This window comes from Pempheris klunzingeri, chromosome 12 (genome assembly GCF_042242105.1).
Source record: "Pempheris klunzingeri isolate RE-2024b chromosome 12, fPemKlu1.hap1, whole genome shotgun sequence".
Classification (NCBI taxonomy): Eukaryota; Metazoa; Chordata; class Actinopteri; order Acropomatiformes; family Pempheridae; genus Pempheris; species Pempheris klunzingeri.
Genome location: NC_092023.1, coordinates 20,786,874 through 20,803,285, shown reverse-complemented (window position 1 = coordinate 20,803,285; position 16,412 = coordinate 20,786,874).

Sequence of the window (16,412 nt, the reverse complement as noted above, 5' to 3'; positions counted from 1 at the left end):
AACAGATATATGATATCAGATATGTATCTACACCATTCTTCAGTGTCAGTGGTTAATTGTCAGTTTCCTGTAAAGAAATGATAAATCATAATGCCACTATGCTGCATGCTGAACTACAATACTAACAGAAAAAAACTTTAATTGATGTACAATCTAATCATTACCTTTCAGTGATTTCTACTATGACTAGTGCGTTTTCACACACTAGAAAACCAACTCAGTCTCCTGGAACTTTGTGAAATAGTCACAAAATTCTAATTAATAAATTTGTGTCTGTGTCCCTGAGCACGAATTTCAAACCAATCTATTTCTATGGGATTATGTTTTTGTGTCTATATCACATCTTTTTTCCTTTCAGTAAGACGTCTATAGGGCCTGGGAGCACAGAAACTGTGCTGTTATTTCTCATTTTATATTCTTTTTTAAACTGTAACCGCTGACTCAACATTTAACATGACATTTTTCCTCTCTCAGTCCGCGGCGGTCCGGAGGGTTTGCTGCTGGTCAAACACGTGTTTGATTAGTCAACAATATGAGCGGTTTATGCTATGACCATCCATTTTAATCAATTTCTCTGTCCATCCTGAAAAATTATGTTTTGTGGAAATGAGGGTTTTGGGATGGCGTTTCTTACAGTTTACAAAGTAGGCTTGTAAAAAGATTTATCGAATATATAAAATATCTAGTAGCTGAATTAGTAATAACATTGCATATAGATGATCCATGATTTAATTCAGTGATGTAAACAATCTAATAGTATCATAGTTATAATAAAAGTTTTGTAACGTTTTGTGTTCGTCTCCATATTGACGGTCCATGAGGCTCATTGATAATGATGCTGCTTTTGGTATGAAAAACGGATAAAAAAGCTTGGCTGTTAAGGACACTGTTGTGTTTATATGTTGAGAGGTGTTTAACAGGAAGTGGCGACAGTGAGGACAAGCTGAGCGTCTTCGCCTCTGGAGGGAGAAATTAATTAAAACGGATGGTCGTAGCATGAACCGGTCATATTGTTGACTAATCAAACATGTTTTTGACAAGCAGCAGACTGATCAAATAAAAAGAGGAAAACAAGGGTAACATCTCGTGATTATATGTTGAGTAATGTAGCAGGTATAGTTTAAAATTGAATATAAAATGACAAAGAACATCACAGCTTCTGTTCGCCAAGACCTACAGGAGTCCTACTGACAGGGAAAAAGATAATCCCACAGAAATACATTGGTTTGAAATTTGTGCTCAGAGAAACTCATGTCCATGGACACATTTCTTGTTCATCTAATACTGACACCCCTGTCGTTATGCTAACAATAAGAAATATCTGAAACGCACTAAAACTACTTGGATAGGTTGGGTTAAAATAAGAACGTTAGCCTTGTAACTTAAGTTTCACTTTCATTTCACACAGGACATGAATCCTGGAACCCCAGACATGAAACCTCCATATGCGGGATTTTAACCCAGTGTAATATACACTACACTTGGTTCCTTGTCCGTCAGTATCAGCCACCAAAGATGACCTGAAAATGAGAACTAGCCATAGCAGAATGGAATACAATAACTTTTCTACATTTTCTAGATTATTGCTGAGGCTCTTAAAAAGCAGCCTTTAAAATTTGTGTTCAAGAAAATAATTACCCATGTTTATGATGACCAATCAATGGCAATCAAGCCAAAGACAATAGGACATTTGGCAATGTCAATGGATTTTTTAAAATATTTTGGTTATGTTCTGTTATGAAGCTTTGACTTTTAATCATTATCAAATTACTAGTCAACAGCCAAACTAGCTGCTCTAGATGAAATGTTAAGGGACCACCAAAGTAATTACAATTCATCTTGAATGTGTGAACCATAAGTCCTGGCTATGTGTTCAATAATTGTTGAAATATATTGGTCTGGACCAAAGTGGTGGACTGAGCCACAGGCAGACCATCACACTGGCATTGTTGTTCCTAGAACCATAGGTTCAGCTTACAGACATGGGCATGTTTTCAAAGTGATTGGAGGATGTGGTGACAGGGATTAACAAATACTGTATTGTATTGTACTGTATTGTGTATTGGGAAATATAAAGGATTTATTGAGGATGTACAAATATGTACAAAAAAAAAAAAACTCACCAAAAAGCCACGTTAAAAGATGAAGAACATTTTGGGGGTCACTTTTTATTGCTTCAGTTACATCTTCTTAGAAGGTAATGAAGCACTGTAGGTGGGAGTAAACAGACTAACTAACTAACTAACAGTGGAGGTTATGGACTCACTGATGAAGCACAACATGTGAGTAGCTGTAAACACACACACACACACACACTGCAAAACTCAGAGGCCATCTGCTTAAGCCGTCCTACTAGCTGTCTGAACTCAAGGTCGATGTAACATCTGTCTGCAGCAGCAGACTACACATGACTCCAACCTGTCTACTCTGCTCTGATCATATTCTCTGTTAATGCACTACCTGTTCAAGCACAGAGGGAAATTTGCTTTACTATATATATATTTAGATAGTTTACATATAGCCTGATAAATTACATAACACATAATGACGTGAAAAAAACCACACTGACTGACTATTAACACATGAAATAACACTAATCTGAGTTACACATTTTTTCTATATATATATATATATATTAAATAATCATTTTCCACCTTGGTGTTACTTTATTAAACAATTTTTATTTCTTTTTTTTGTGGCCTTCCTCTCATCAAAATTAGGATTTAAGCACGTTGGAATGGTTAAGATTAAGGAGGGTGTTAAGAGTGATCGGTGCACGGCTCTCACAAGTGTAATAAACCTGATGTGTATTTGTGTGTGTGTGTATGTGTGTAAGGTCACATGACAGGACTGCTGCTGCTCCAGGCTGCTGTGTTTACCAACAAGAGGAGGAGGAGGAGGTCATAGTGTAGTGTAAGCTCCACCATGAGAGTCTGTCAGCCCGTAGCAGCCTGCAGCATCCAGCAGCAGTTACAGTTATCTCAGCGAAGGGACTGATCTTTAGCCTCGATGGTTGCTCTCATGCTGCTGTTAAGGGGGTAAGATTTGACTGCTTGTGAAACATAGATTGTGTATTTTCTCATCTGTCTGTGTCTGTGTGTGCAGAAGGAATGAACAAAACAGCTGTTTTAGTTGTAGCAATGAATTCATTTTGTGTAATTGTGGCTGTCAGAGTTTAGCTGAAGCAGTGCGTGTGTGGTAAGAAGTACAAGTCAAAGCTGGCTACCTTTTCTTTTACTTGGTATCTTGTGAACATAGACGTTAATGTGTGGCAGGGCATTTAGGAGCAGAGTACTGTGTGTGTGTGTGTGTGTGTGTGTGTGTGTGTGTGTGTGTGTGTGTGTGTGTGTGCGGGTGTGTGTGTGTGTGTGTGCGGGTGTGTATCTTTGCATTTGTAATCTACTTTCTGTCTGACTGTGCATCTGTGTGTGTGCACCTACGAGCAGTGTGTGTCACTGGACTATGTGCAAGCACACAATGACGCATCCGCAAAACCAGAGGCAGAGACACAGTGACCCATTGTAGAGGCAGAAAAGCACAAGTCATGCTAAAGGGCACAGCTGACTGTAACATGAACAGCCGAGTTGTGAAATCAAAAGGAGGGGAAACATAAGAATGTGTCCGTGTGTGTGTCCCGTAGCAATTGACATATAACGCATTAATGTTTGACGTACCGTGAAAGCAGCGTGATGTCCACAAAGACTACATGAAAGAGAACACTGAGACTTTCAGAATGGCCTGTTTGTTGTTTGTGGGGCATCTCTGCGTCACACTGTCAGTAGCAAGTGTTGTTCCTTTAAAGGCATAATATAATGTGGATATTTCCACATTGAAATGTTTAAAACTGAGAAGATCTATGTTACATATTTTGTTGAATTGTGTACTTTAGTTTAGTAATTGTGTATTAGCAGAAATGGTTTAAATAATGTGCAAGCCCATAGAAGTGGTTTCATACCCCTATACCTGCTCCGGCTGGTAAAGGCAAACACCAAGATGACACCTTGGAGGAAGTCACAAAATTATATTATCAATATCAATGTAGCATTGTTTTCAGCCACACCATATATGTTTTCAGAATCTTTGCAGCTATCACAGAAATCCAGTGGAGACATAATCATTGATATGATATCTACATATTGATAAAGCTCACTACGATGTCCTACTATGACAAGCAGCTCATGCTGACCACCATTACCAAAGAAATGCGTACGGTATTTTTACAACTTTACAACAATGTTCAACACACTCATGAAGCTATTTTAAATAGGATTGTTTTGACCTGATAACAGCTACCCTATCACATAACGCTAGCTACCATAGCTGCATGGTCAGTGGATTCATCCAGTGTTAATAGTAGAGTTAGCCAGTCAATGCTCAGCTATTTCATTAGAATGAAATGACATAACATAAATAAACAAGACTAAAAGTAATGTGAAGAAAACATTAATACAATAGCTCATCCGTGAACATGATTTCAGCCTGAGTCACATCAGATCAGGTCAAAAAGTGCAGCCGGTGTGAAAAGAAACAATAGCAGCATACGGTAAACAGTTAGCAGCCTATGAGTGTTCAAAATCAGGATGAAATAGTTTTTTTGTGCCTCGCTGCAATGTTACCTCAGTCTTGGCTCGTCCATCTTATTGGAAAGACATCATATGTTTATGAGGAGGATGGACAGGGGCAGACGTTTGTGTGGCGCAGCCTACAAGCTCAGCTCAGCTACAAGCTCCCCCCATCTGCCTCCCAATCGGTGTCTTCCTTCTGGGATCGTCGCCCAGACTGACCTGTGATCTCTGCTGGTATCTGCTTGCTGTCAGACACGAGGTGAAATTGCATATTGGCAGAAATTACATATTGTGCCTTTAATTGTCTAGATTTTCTTTACTTTGTTAGTTTACTTTCATTTGGAACTGAGTCAGATTTAAATGTAGGTCTCTGCTTAAGTCAAAGCATAAATCAAACAATTTGATACAATTTGATTTATGCTTTGACACATGCTGTGACCTATATTTAAAATCACATTCCCTTCAGACGCCTCTTTTGTCACATTGCTTATGACAAGTCCAACAGCAAACACAACGACAAATGAGTCCTCTCCCAGTAACAAGGTTTAATGAGAAGTCAGCTGTCATTCATTGAAGAAATGTCCCTGGATTCTGATGTGTGGTAGATGCTGGTTGTTGTTGTTGTGAAATTCTGAAGTATTGTCTTGCAGACTCTCAGAGAGTGTAACTCACCCGTAAGTGTGAATGTGTGGGTGTGAATACCCCCCCAACCCCCTCCACCCGTTTCCACCCATCCCAAAGCATTCTGAATAGGCTTCAGCAGCCTGCAACCCTGGGCAGGGTAAGCTGTGTATAGAATGGATGACATAGTTACTACAAATGGTTTCTGTGAGCATGCTGCAGATGGCTACTCGTACCACTGGAATTTACAGTAATTCATAAAATGAAATTGTTCGCACTGTATGTCTCTGCAGTAGAGCAAAGGCTTGTTGTTGTGATACACAGTAACACAATTATCTCATTACACGTTATTGTGCTTTTATTGATGTGGTATTTTCACCAAACAAGGCTTACATTTAGGATGATACGGAAAATGCTTTTACAGAAGAAACAAGTCTTACAGTGCAGTGTTTAGCATAAAAGAAGCAATGGTTGTGTTTGTGCCCGGCGGGAAGTGGGCCATGAGGAAAAAATACGCAGTTGGGCTGAAAGTTTTCTGAAAGATTCAAATTATTTCCTGAGAATATATCACTCTTAAAACTGGGATTGTATTCTAAACACAAAACCGATCATTTGGTGTTTGTTTCAGCCAATCCCAGCTGAAACTGGGCAAGAGGAGGGGTCCACCCTGGACTGGTCGCTCACGCTTACACCTACGGGCAATTTAGAGTCACCAATTATTTTAACCTGCATGTCTTTGGACTGTTTACTGTTTCACACAGTACAAAACTCCACACAGAAAGTTTCAGGGCTCAAATCACAAATCTACCAGTCAGCAGATTCAAACCTGGAAACTTCTTGCTGCGAGGCAACAGCGCTAACCGCCACACCACCATGCTGCCCTGAGACTTTGAAAATGAAATGTCAAACAGCTTTTCCATTTCCATTTTAATATGGTCATAGAAGACCCATATGAGTATGTGAAAATGAAAATGTAAATTGAATTTCTTTTTACACTGTTATTTGAATGGATTGGTCCCTGCTTTGAAAACATGATAGCTATTATCTTATTAACTAAAGCTTATAACAAGGACATTAATAGAAATCTTTACTGAAAAGGGCTGCAGGTGACATTTTTCCCTTGACAGTCAATCTGATGATCATTTTTTGAAATCATTGATCAATAATTTGGTCTATTTAACGTCTAAACATAGTGAAAAATGTCAGTGAGAGTTCTTCAATCCAGGGGCACTAGGTGGTATTTTCAAATGTCTGATCAACAGTCCAAAACCCAAAGACACAATGACATGATAGAAAGAAGTTTGCAGTTTTGTCATCAGTCGAACTATTAGTTTGAGTTGTTATGAATAAGATGCATTGCTTTATATAAAATTACATAATGGTATATAAAAGTAGTTAAAATAGCTCCACCTTGACCAGCTACAGCAAACTAATCTAGTAATTTATATGACAAAAAAGAGGATAATAACACTGATATTCTTCCATTTTTTACTTTTACCTGATTAAAACTTTACATTTTTTATTTAGTATTTTAACATTGTTATATTGTTTAAAGGATCTAAGTACTTCGTCTACTACAGTCATCTTTCAAAAGTATGAGACTGTGCTGTTCTTTGCTTGGAGGGTCAAAAAGTCAACAGAAGTCCTTTTGCTTTCTATCTTGGTTAGCCAGCTGTATGCTCAGCACAGACAGTGCACAATAATTGGCTGCCCTCTGAAGCATGACATGGTAAGCTGTACCATGACATGGTACAGCTTTAGCGAGACAAAGGTCACAGTTCATGAACTCAAAAACTGTGATAGGCAATGATCATATATTTTACATTGACAGTCACGATGTTATTGGTTTGCTGATCCAGATGAAATGATGAAACTCTCATCTGATTTGCTGTTTCGCCACTGCAGTGTCAGCTAAGTCTGTGGAGAGGGAGACTTTACTCACTGCACAGACATGGGTGTTTGGAATGAATGGCTACTATTGCACCGTCTGGTGAACTAAAAAATATGTGGTTTTCCAGGTAGCAAAAGGTAGATTTTTAGCAGCCGTGGCACCTCGTTAGTGTGTGCAAATGTAAAAGCAGTCATGACTACTTTGTCAGGTGGTTAAATGTCTGTCTGTCCATCACAACCACGCAACTGGCTGATGTACTTTTAGCAGCTAAAGAGTTTCTGATTGAGTTGGTGGAGACCAAAACAGAGCAGAGCAGAGTGAATATACCTTACATTCATCAGGTGGCCAGAAGCACAACAAATAAACACTGTTTTTAATCCATATCACTGTAGTGATACAGTATATAGCTATTCAAAAGTTTTCTCGTATATGCATGGGTTTTGATGGCATAGTTGCACATCAGTCACTACAGTGGAAGCTACTGCATCATCTCATACACTGAAACCAAGATGGTCGACAGACAGCCAGAAACACCAAGTTGCTCATTTTTTTCTGTTCAAACCTTCTATAAAAAGAAACCTTTGTAGGTAAGAAAAATATGGTGACATCAAGTAACATCTAAGGATGTGATAATGCATGAAAGGGATAAATGGGCAACTGTTTGCTAATCACGTGTGCTTTAATATCTGGAGCTTCAAGACTTACCAATGTCTTTGAATCAGATGAGTAGCTGGAACCGCTCATAAATATTTTGCCATATGTTCTAGAGTGGGGTATCTTTGGCTTTTCCTGCAACTATAGACAGTTACTTGTAGCCATATATCTAGTTATCAGTTAGGTTGTGATCATCAGTAATGATAACAAGCAGTCACATTTATGCATCAGTCCAGCATTGATGGTGAGAAAAACAGCGAAATAGTTGTTTCCATTCAATGCAGTAGCTTCTCTGAGATTGCTGCTGATAGGACACACATGTCTGCATCGTTGTCTGGTAGAAGGGTTACATCAGATTACTGCTTTCGCAGAAATACATTTGGTAGAATTACTCCAAAGGCAAAGGCTATTTCAGAGTGCTCTTAGTATTATTTATGAATAAGAACTTTTTGGTGATGTAAGTACTGAAATCATCAGACACATTAGGAATCACCACATCTAAGCATCTAGTCCCTTTTAAGATCTTATCCATTTACACTCAAGGAACAATGCCTTCATTCATTCAACTGTGTAAACACACAGACAAACATGGACACATTGATTTCTGATGTTGACCCAAGCGTCAAAAAACAAATAAAATGTTGGCAAGTGACGTCTTTTGTGCCTCACCAAGGTGATGGCAGCTGATTACAGAGCCATGAACAAAGTCTGTACCCCAGCTCCCACAATACACTGCTAATCCTCATTCAGCTGCTTGAATGATGTGGTTGGCTGCTAATCCTACGATACAGTTATTACAAGCAACACAGCAAAAATTGATTTAAGGTCAATATCGTATTTTTAAAAGTGCAATATGTGACATGTTGCATTTGGAGACAGAAACTGCTTGACAGGAGCAAAGAGGTGCTGGTCCTTTTCTCTGTCAGTAGTCAGGATTAATTAACAAATTGACTTTTGGTTGCTTTGTGAAAATCTTGCATCTGCACAGCAGTATCAGAAAAAACTAAAAACTGAAAACTGTTTGATGTCCTGCTCTGAATTATATACTTAGAAGTGACGTATGTGGGCAATTCTATGTCCTAGAAAATACATTTGTATATAACGTATTTATGTTGTAGTGACAAATGTAATCGCTGCCTGTCTTATGTTCAGAGATGTTTCTTTGAGTGGATGAAACACTAGCCTTCATTGGTCAGGAGGTGGTCTGGGTGCGTGGCATACATACAAAGTGCAGGGCTGTGACACCAGCATTCAGGCATCATGTCCACTCCTGTCTGTGGTTAGATTTAGGCAACAAAAGCACTCTGGTTAAGTTTAGGAAAACGTCATGATTTTGGTTGAATATTAATAAAGAAATTTGTCTCAAGTCACTGCTGACATTTTCTGTATTAAAGGATAGCTCTGTTATTTTTAAACCTTGCTAATTTTCCTTATTTTATGTTCAAAATGACTGTTAGGATCCTTTTGGCAACCTACAGGACCAGTTCAAAAAGGTTTTGGCCCAGGTTTTCAAATACTGGAGTTAAAACAGTCCATGATCTTTCTCTAAATTTAACCCAGTGCTGTCAGTGACAAAACATAACCATAACCTAGAATTACCACCTTGCCACCTGCCCGTCAAGTTGTAGTTTCCATTAATGTCTTTTCAGACCCAGGATGAGTGTTACCAATTCAGTATACAACTAAATATGAAAGTGGTCATAATATCCCCCTCTGTTCCTGATGTCATTGAATAATTGCCAAGAAAATTTAAATGGCAGTACATTTCCTTCACATCATACTTTGTGCTGTAAATTAGTTGTACATAAACATTTCATGGACAAAAAAAGTCAGTGAGACAGCTTTAGAGTAAGACCATGTGTGCATGTGCATGGAAAATTAAATAAATAGAGGAGCAGGTAACACTCGACTCATCTCTGGACAAAACTCTACAATGGTATAACCGAAAACATTTATAATACATGTATAAATGTTAAAACATAATGAATGCATACTGGAAATGAATACTGTCAAATTTGAAAACATAATTTACTTTCAATTCATATACTCCAGGTACATGTGAAAAAGACATGATATTAAAAGATGTATTAAAATATTTTACAGTATTTGAAAAGATGCAGTGGAATATTTGCATTTTTTGCACTTTTATTGCAAAATACACATAATCATATATTTTTACTTTATATAAATACATTTGTCCGTGCCTATGACTATCAATTTCTCGCATTACTATACCATTTATCCAAAAGAAGATGAAAAAAATCAATTGACAGACACAAGGTGAATATGTCAAGGTCACCTGTTAATTTCATTATTTTGTTTTGAATAGTCGACACGAACACAAGCAGAACCTAAAATATAAATTATGACTCTAATTTATGAAACTACTGCTTTGTTTCAAACAAAGCCAGAATTTGCATCATTTTGTGCACATATTTGTTCTTGACTGTATGTACTGTCAGTGTTGAGGAGGAGACTAGCTTGTCTTTCACTTGCACCTGTTAGAGGAGAGATTCTTCAAATAACGCTTAAATTATTTAAATTAAAGGGTCTCAGGAAGGACTGTAAATAAGAATGCTAATTGTGAATGTAACTGTTTTTTACCATACAATTAAAGATTCCTTGTTTTTTTTGTATTACAGTATTACATTCTACTGTAAAAAAAAAACAACAACATTGAAATAAAAAAAAACAAATCAAAATCACATCTGGCCACAGTAAAGAGAAAATACAAACAGAGAAAGTTACAGTTTACCTGTAGCAAAATGTCGTTTATACTACACCAGGTATTTTTGAGGAGTGCAGCTCATAAGGAAATTGGGAGAAAATTCAAAGAGTTGTTTTTGTAAAACAACTTAATTCAATCTTAATTCATGTTAAAAATGTCAACTCAAAGGCAATGGAAGTGTATGTTACACTGAAGAAGAAATTATGTAGAAATTGATGTGATATTTAGTCTTATACATACTTTATTGGACTGGTGATGTTCTGCTGATTGGTATATTTGCCTGCTGCATCTCCTGCATCTGCACCCTCAAGTGCAGGGTAGCCAGTTGGATCCACCCTTCACTGATGTTGAGTCACCAGTTGGGAACATCTCACCGTCATCCCCTGCAGCTGACCCTGTCCCATCTTCAGAGCCACAACCAATAGCTTGCCCTCTCAGTCTCCTTTGCCATCTTTTTGATGGTTCACATGGCCTTTTTGCACTTTGCAGCCAGTTCCTGAGTACCTGAGTCACTTGAACTTATATGCTGCTGGTATACCCTCCCCCCAAAGTGAGTTCTATGATGAGGACCTTCTTGGCAGCTGCAGACCACATCATAATATCTGGCCTGAGAGCTGTCTATGTGATTACTGATGTGAAAGCTTGCATTTCCAATGCCATTCCTGGACTAATCAGAGATGTCGTCTTTTCCGTGGCTGATTTCTTTTGGTTCTCTTCTGCCTTGATGAAAGGGATGAGTGTCTGATCGTGACTTGAGGAGTTGTTTTCCCCCACCCTGCACTTCTCCAACATCTCTGCCAGCCTCCTCGGCACCTGGTTGTGCCGCCACCTGAGGCGCCACTGCACCAGTGCGACCTTGCACTCTGGCAGTATGTGGCACTCTATCTCCTCCCAAACTACTGGGAGAGGTTACGGGGACATAGAAGGGTGTTATATGTTGCTGGATGTCTGCCCAGCTGATGCCTCTGCTTGTGGTGGACTCCCATCGTGCCCATCCTCCCCGCTGGCCCTGGGACACTGCCTTGATGAGGTAACACTCCTGCTCCACTCATGTAACCTCCATGTTACCATGGTTGACCACCTCCTTTGCTCCCTTGTGGCTTTGGATCAGAACTGCACAGGTTCTTCCCAGGCCATTTCTGTCCAACTGTCTTGTAATCTTCTCAGGACATCTTTATTCCATTTAAAAATGCACTCCATCTCCAACACAAGCAATCAGTGGACCCTGGCCTGTTGGTTAAGCGGTGCTCTTGGAGTGTAAAACAATATAAATTTGATGCTAGTTAATTATGAGTGACTGTGTTCACAGCTTGTGTTGCCTTTACTTAGTTTGATCCAATTGTTTTGGGTGAGGTTTTGTGCTGTACTGGCTGTACTGTGCAAATATTGTTACTCTACAAAGTGTTTGCTGTTAATGTGTGAATGGCACAGGTTTCACATTCAGTATGACAATGGAAAATTTTCCATACACCATTGGCAGAGACAGAATTCAACCGGCCTAGGTCCTAGTGTACATACTCCACCTCCACAAAGTTTGTGACTTGACTTTGGTCCCCTTTCATAGTGAAGCCTTTAATATCGCTATGCAAAAAATGTTGCTGAAAACTGCCTCCTTTGTCTGTTTTTAAAAGACACAAATCAAGATCAGAGTAGCATTGCTTTGAGGTCAAACTCATTTTTGTGGCTGTCAAAAGGGGCTGCTTAAAGCTATTAGATTAATGACACAACAGATGGACAAATTTCATTTCAGATGATTCCTATGATATAAAGATTTTCTTACTGATGACTGTCTCTCTCGTGCTTGCAGGAAAACCCTGATTGGTCCACAGCAGTGAGCAGGAAGTGTTAACCTCTGTCCTTCACTATGGGATCATCCACATTGGGAAAGGCAGCATCTCTTGATGCCCTCTTACATGAATGCATTAATTCATTTGGTGAGTGACACGTGTGACTGAATTGCAACCAAGTCTGGATCACCTATCAAAAAGCAGACTGCTTTTCAGCAACTTTTGCATTCATAACTAATCTTGAGACCCTGTCTTGTAGAGGGACCCAGGGTTTATTACATTTTAACAATGTAATAATGATATATTGCATATATATATATGAGCGGGTAAATTTTCAGGAAAATTTTCCATTAGTTGAAAGGTCGGTGGTTCGATCCCCCCCTCCTATGAGTCAGCATGTCAAAGTGTCCTTGGGCAAGACACTGAACCCCAACTTGAAGCATAGCTTTAGTGTGTGAATGTGTGTGAAAGAACAGTCTCCTCCAACTTTCCTTCCTCCTGAATGATTGATGTGTGAATGGGTGAATGAGGATGTGATGTAAAAGTGCTTTGAGTGGTCGAAATGACTAGAAAGGCGCTCTACAAATACAGACCATTATATAGTTACATTTTTTACAATTCAGTTTCAGTCAACTTCTAAACAAAAAATGTTGTGAGACACTGGGGTGAAAGAGGGTCTCAGTTAAGTGTTTAACTGGCATTGATCCAGTCCTGACAGAATGTCCAGCCTTCATTAGTGTCAGTGAACACTATATTCCAACAGCCATAACATCCCACACAGGCATATTCACTTAAAAAATAAGGATGGCAATCTGTATTTTTCCTGTTTGTAACTCTCATAAACAGACCTAAAACAAAGTGTTAGTCCAACTCTTACTACTCTCTGACATCCATACCTGGTGTGTAGCTCCAAGCCCACTGGCTCCTACTAACAACATAAATTTTTAAACATGTGTTTAAATAATTTTTGGACAACAATGGAGCTCTGTGGCACAGAGGAGGAAGATATACCTGACTGTGATACACACAATATATGTGTTAGTAGTAGATTCATTCATTATTGTTTGGGTCTTTACATAAGATTTGCTGGCAAGAAAAGTATATAGTATCAACAGAAATGTCCTTTAAGATAAGAAAGCTAGAGGACAACATGATTAGGCCTCCGTCATTGACATTATAGTCTGTGTAAAGCAAATTCAGAGATTCATTTCTAAACATATCATACATGTTGGTTAGCACTGCTGCCTCACAGCAAGAAGGTTTCAGGTTCGAATCCGGGTTTGAACCTGGGGGTCTTTCAGTGCCTGTGCTTGCATGGGTTTTCTCTGGGTACTCCGACTTCCTCCCACAACCAAAGACATGCAGGTTATGTTAATTGGTGACTCTAAATTGCCAGTAGGTGTGAGAAGTTGTCTCTGTGTGTTGGCCCTGTGATTGGCTGGCGACTGGGATTGGCTCCAGCTCCGTGACCCTGATGGATAAGCGGATGGATATGGCATCTTGATGACTTACTGGTGCGTCCTTAGCTCCTCCCACAGCACTATATAAATGAGTGTCTCTACGTCGGAGGTGGAAGCGCAGGGAAGGCAGCAAAGAGCAGGCCGAGACGCTAACCTAGCTTTACCAGTGTAGTCTTCTCACTGCAGTCAACCCCACCTCAATAACCTTGATAACCATGGCTTGTGTTGACTGCCCCGTTGTTGCAGAAAGGTCTCTCATAGATCTCGTAGTCTTAGATATCATGTCAATATCAGTTTTGTTGAGTCGATTTCAACTCTTGACAGCCCCGTTGGCCCACCAGCCTCCCCCACCCCTGCAAACATGGTTAAACAATGCACACTACTGTCAGGGGACTCGATAGGTAATAGAGACAAACTCGCAGCAGCTGCAGATGCAACTACACTTGCATTTCTAGCCCACTAACAAGCCTGTGGCTAATTTTTATTTATTCATTTAAATGTATTATCTGTAGTGGAGTGCCCTATTTCTAGTGTGCATTGTTTAACTCAGACCATAGGACTAGTGAGGTTTAAAAAGTGGGTCACATTCGGAAGGGCGACTGGAGTCCCTTATCATTACCGTGCGTTGTTTAGCCCTATTGGTGTGGGTGGGAGAGGCTTGCTGGCCAATGGGACTAACAACGGGTCCAACGGGTAGTGAGAGCAAGCGGTAGGGGGCCAGGAGCTGCGAGTGCAAGACAAGACTAGACTACACAAGACTACATTTGTGCCCATTAACAAGCCAGCCAGCTAGAGTGCCTGTGATATCCAATGCAGGGCTGATAGAGAGAAGCTGCTCTAACTCACAGACAAGTCTCCCTAGAACAGACATCTTGTCTGCAACCATACTGTCTAGGTCTATCACAGCAGTCAGCACAAGCCATAGTTGGCTTAAAAGTTGGCATAAAGAGACTAAATTGGTAACACTAGGCTAGGCTAAGCTAACAAGGCTACCCCAATCACCAAGATCGGTTCAAAATAAACATCAAGTCTAAAGTGATATAGACTTAGCAGCTAAAAGTGCCAGTGGAGCTATGAAGGACTATACGAAAACAGAGAATGAACATATTAAAACAGACAAACAAGGAGGAAGACAGAGTTAACAAAAGCTATCTATCTCATGGAGATCGTCTTCCTAGTTTCAGCACTTTCAAAGCAGAGAATACTGCTTATTTTTTATGTTTTTGAAACCTAATTTTATATACTTGGCCATTGTTTTAATCATTCTAATTTGGCTTGGTAGTTAACATTTTTCTGTGCCATGACAAATTCAAAAGACGTATTTACAATTGTTTTACATGGACTTTAACATAGTGCCTGCTAATTACTGTTTATGATCTCTTCACAGATGACAGTGGGGAGCTGCAGGCCAACCTGCTTCCTCGTAGCATGCTGCTGATGCATCGCTGGTACGTTAAATCATCAGAACTGGCGGGAAAACTACTGATGATATATCCCATCTGGCAAGACTTCTGCAGGAACTACTAACACACATTAACATGGTGCTTTATGTTCCGTTACTGCTGTATTTCAGATGGCTGAGAATAAGTACTTTGAATTCAACCCACCAGTTAAATGATTTCTCACATCTTTTATTTTGCTCAAGGAATTCTAAATAACCCTTTGAAGTGAAGATGCGTAGCAGTTGATGCTTCATTTTAATGCCTGTCCCTCACCTTTTCTCTTGCTGTGGTGCTGTTTGTTAATGTAGAATGAGCGGTATTGATCCTGGCCTAGATCAATGTCCTTGGAGCTGCTCACGAAATGGTCTGTTGTGCTGTAAGACAGCAATAGAGCAGCTATATCCTGTTTTAACCTCCTTAATGTACTTTCCCTCAGGTGTCACCACCAAAGATTAATATTATGGAACAATCGTGATCATGCTTTGAAAAAAATAATTATGTTGACTGTCACTTGGAAAGAGGAAGCAAACAGTGCTCTATAATAACGTCACCTGACTTCCTCCTTTGCTTCCGTTATTGTTACTACAGCTGCTTACTAGAGGGCTTTGTCACTTGGACATAAAAATATGTTGTTTTAGGGGCTAAAACATCTGAAGCTACTGTTGATCGGAGGACTGTCTTGAATATGTGCATGATAGAGACAGAAGAGATCAGAGCAGGAAGAAATGAGGGACAAAGGAACACTGGAAAGCTTTTGTCAAAGCTTTGTTTATGTGTAGAAAGTGCTGTATGAGTCTGCATGTTCTCCCAGTTAGGGTGCTCTCTGGGTGCTCCAAGTTCCTCTGACAGTCCAAAATAGTGGTGGGTCGTTTACCAGTTTTGGTGGCAATCTTAATCTTTTATGTGGACCGACTGAACCGGGATTTGTCATTATGGGACATTTAGGCTAATTAAAAAGCAGCCTACATTCTCCAGTCTATGGTCTAAGAGTTCCTACTTGTTCCAAATGGCCACACTCAGTAGGGTCAAGTTATGACATCTTGTACACAGACAAAACACACTGATTCATAAAAATCCTCAAAAGTAGTTTGTTCATGTAGCAAGTGACGGCAGTTGTTGGCTAGCATTAGCCATTGCTGAAGAAATGCAGTGAGGCAGAAAGATGCAGAGGCTGTCCAGAAGCTTGTAGTTTGTACAGTGCTGTAATGGTCATGAATGATGTGAATTCTTTTTTTAATGTGCTTATTTATGATGTATTTCGGTG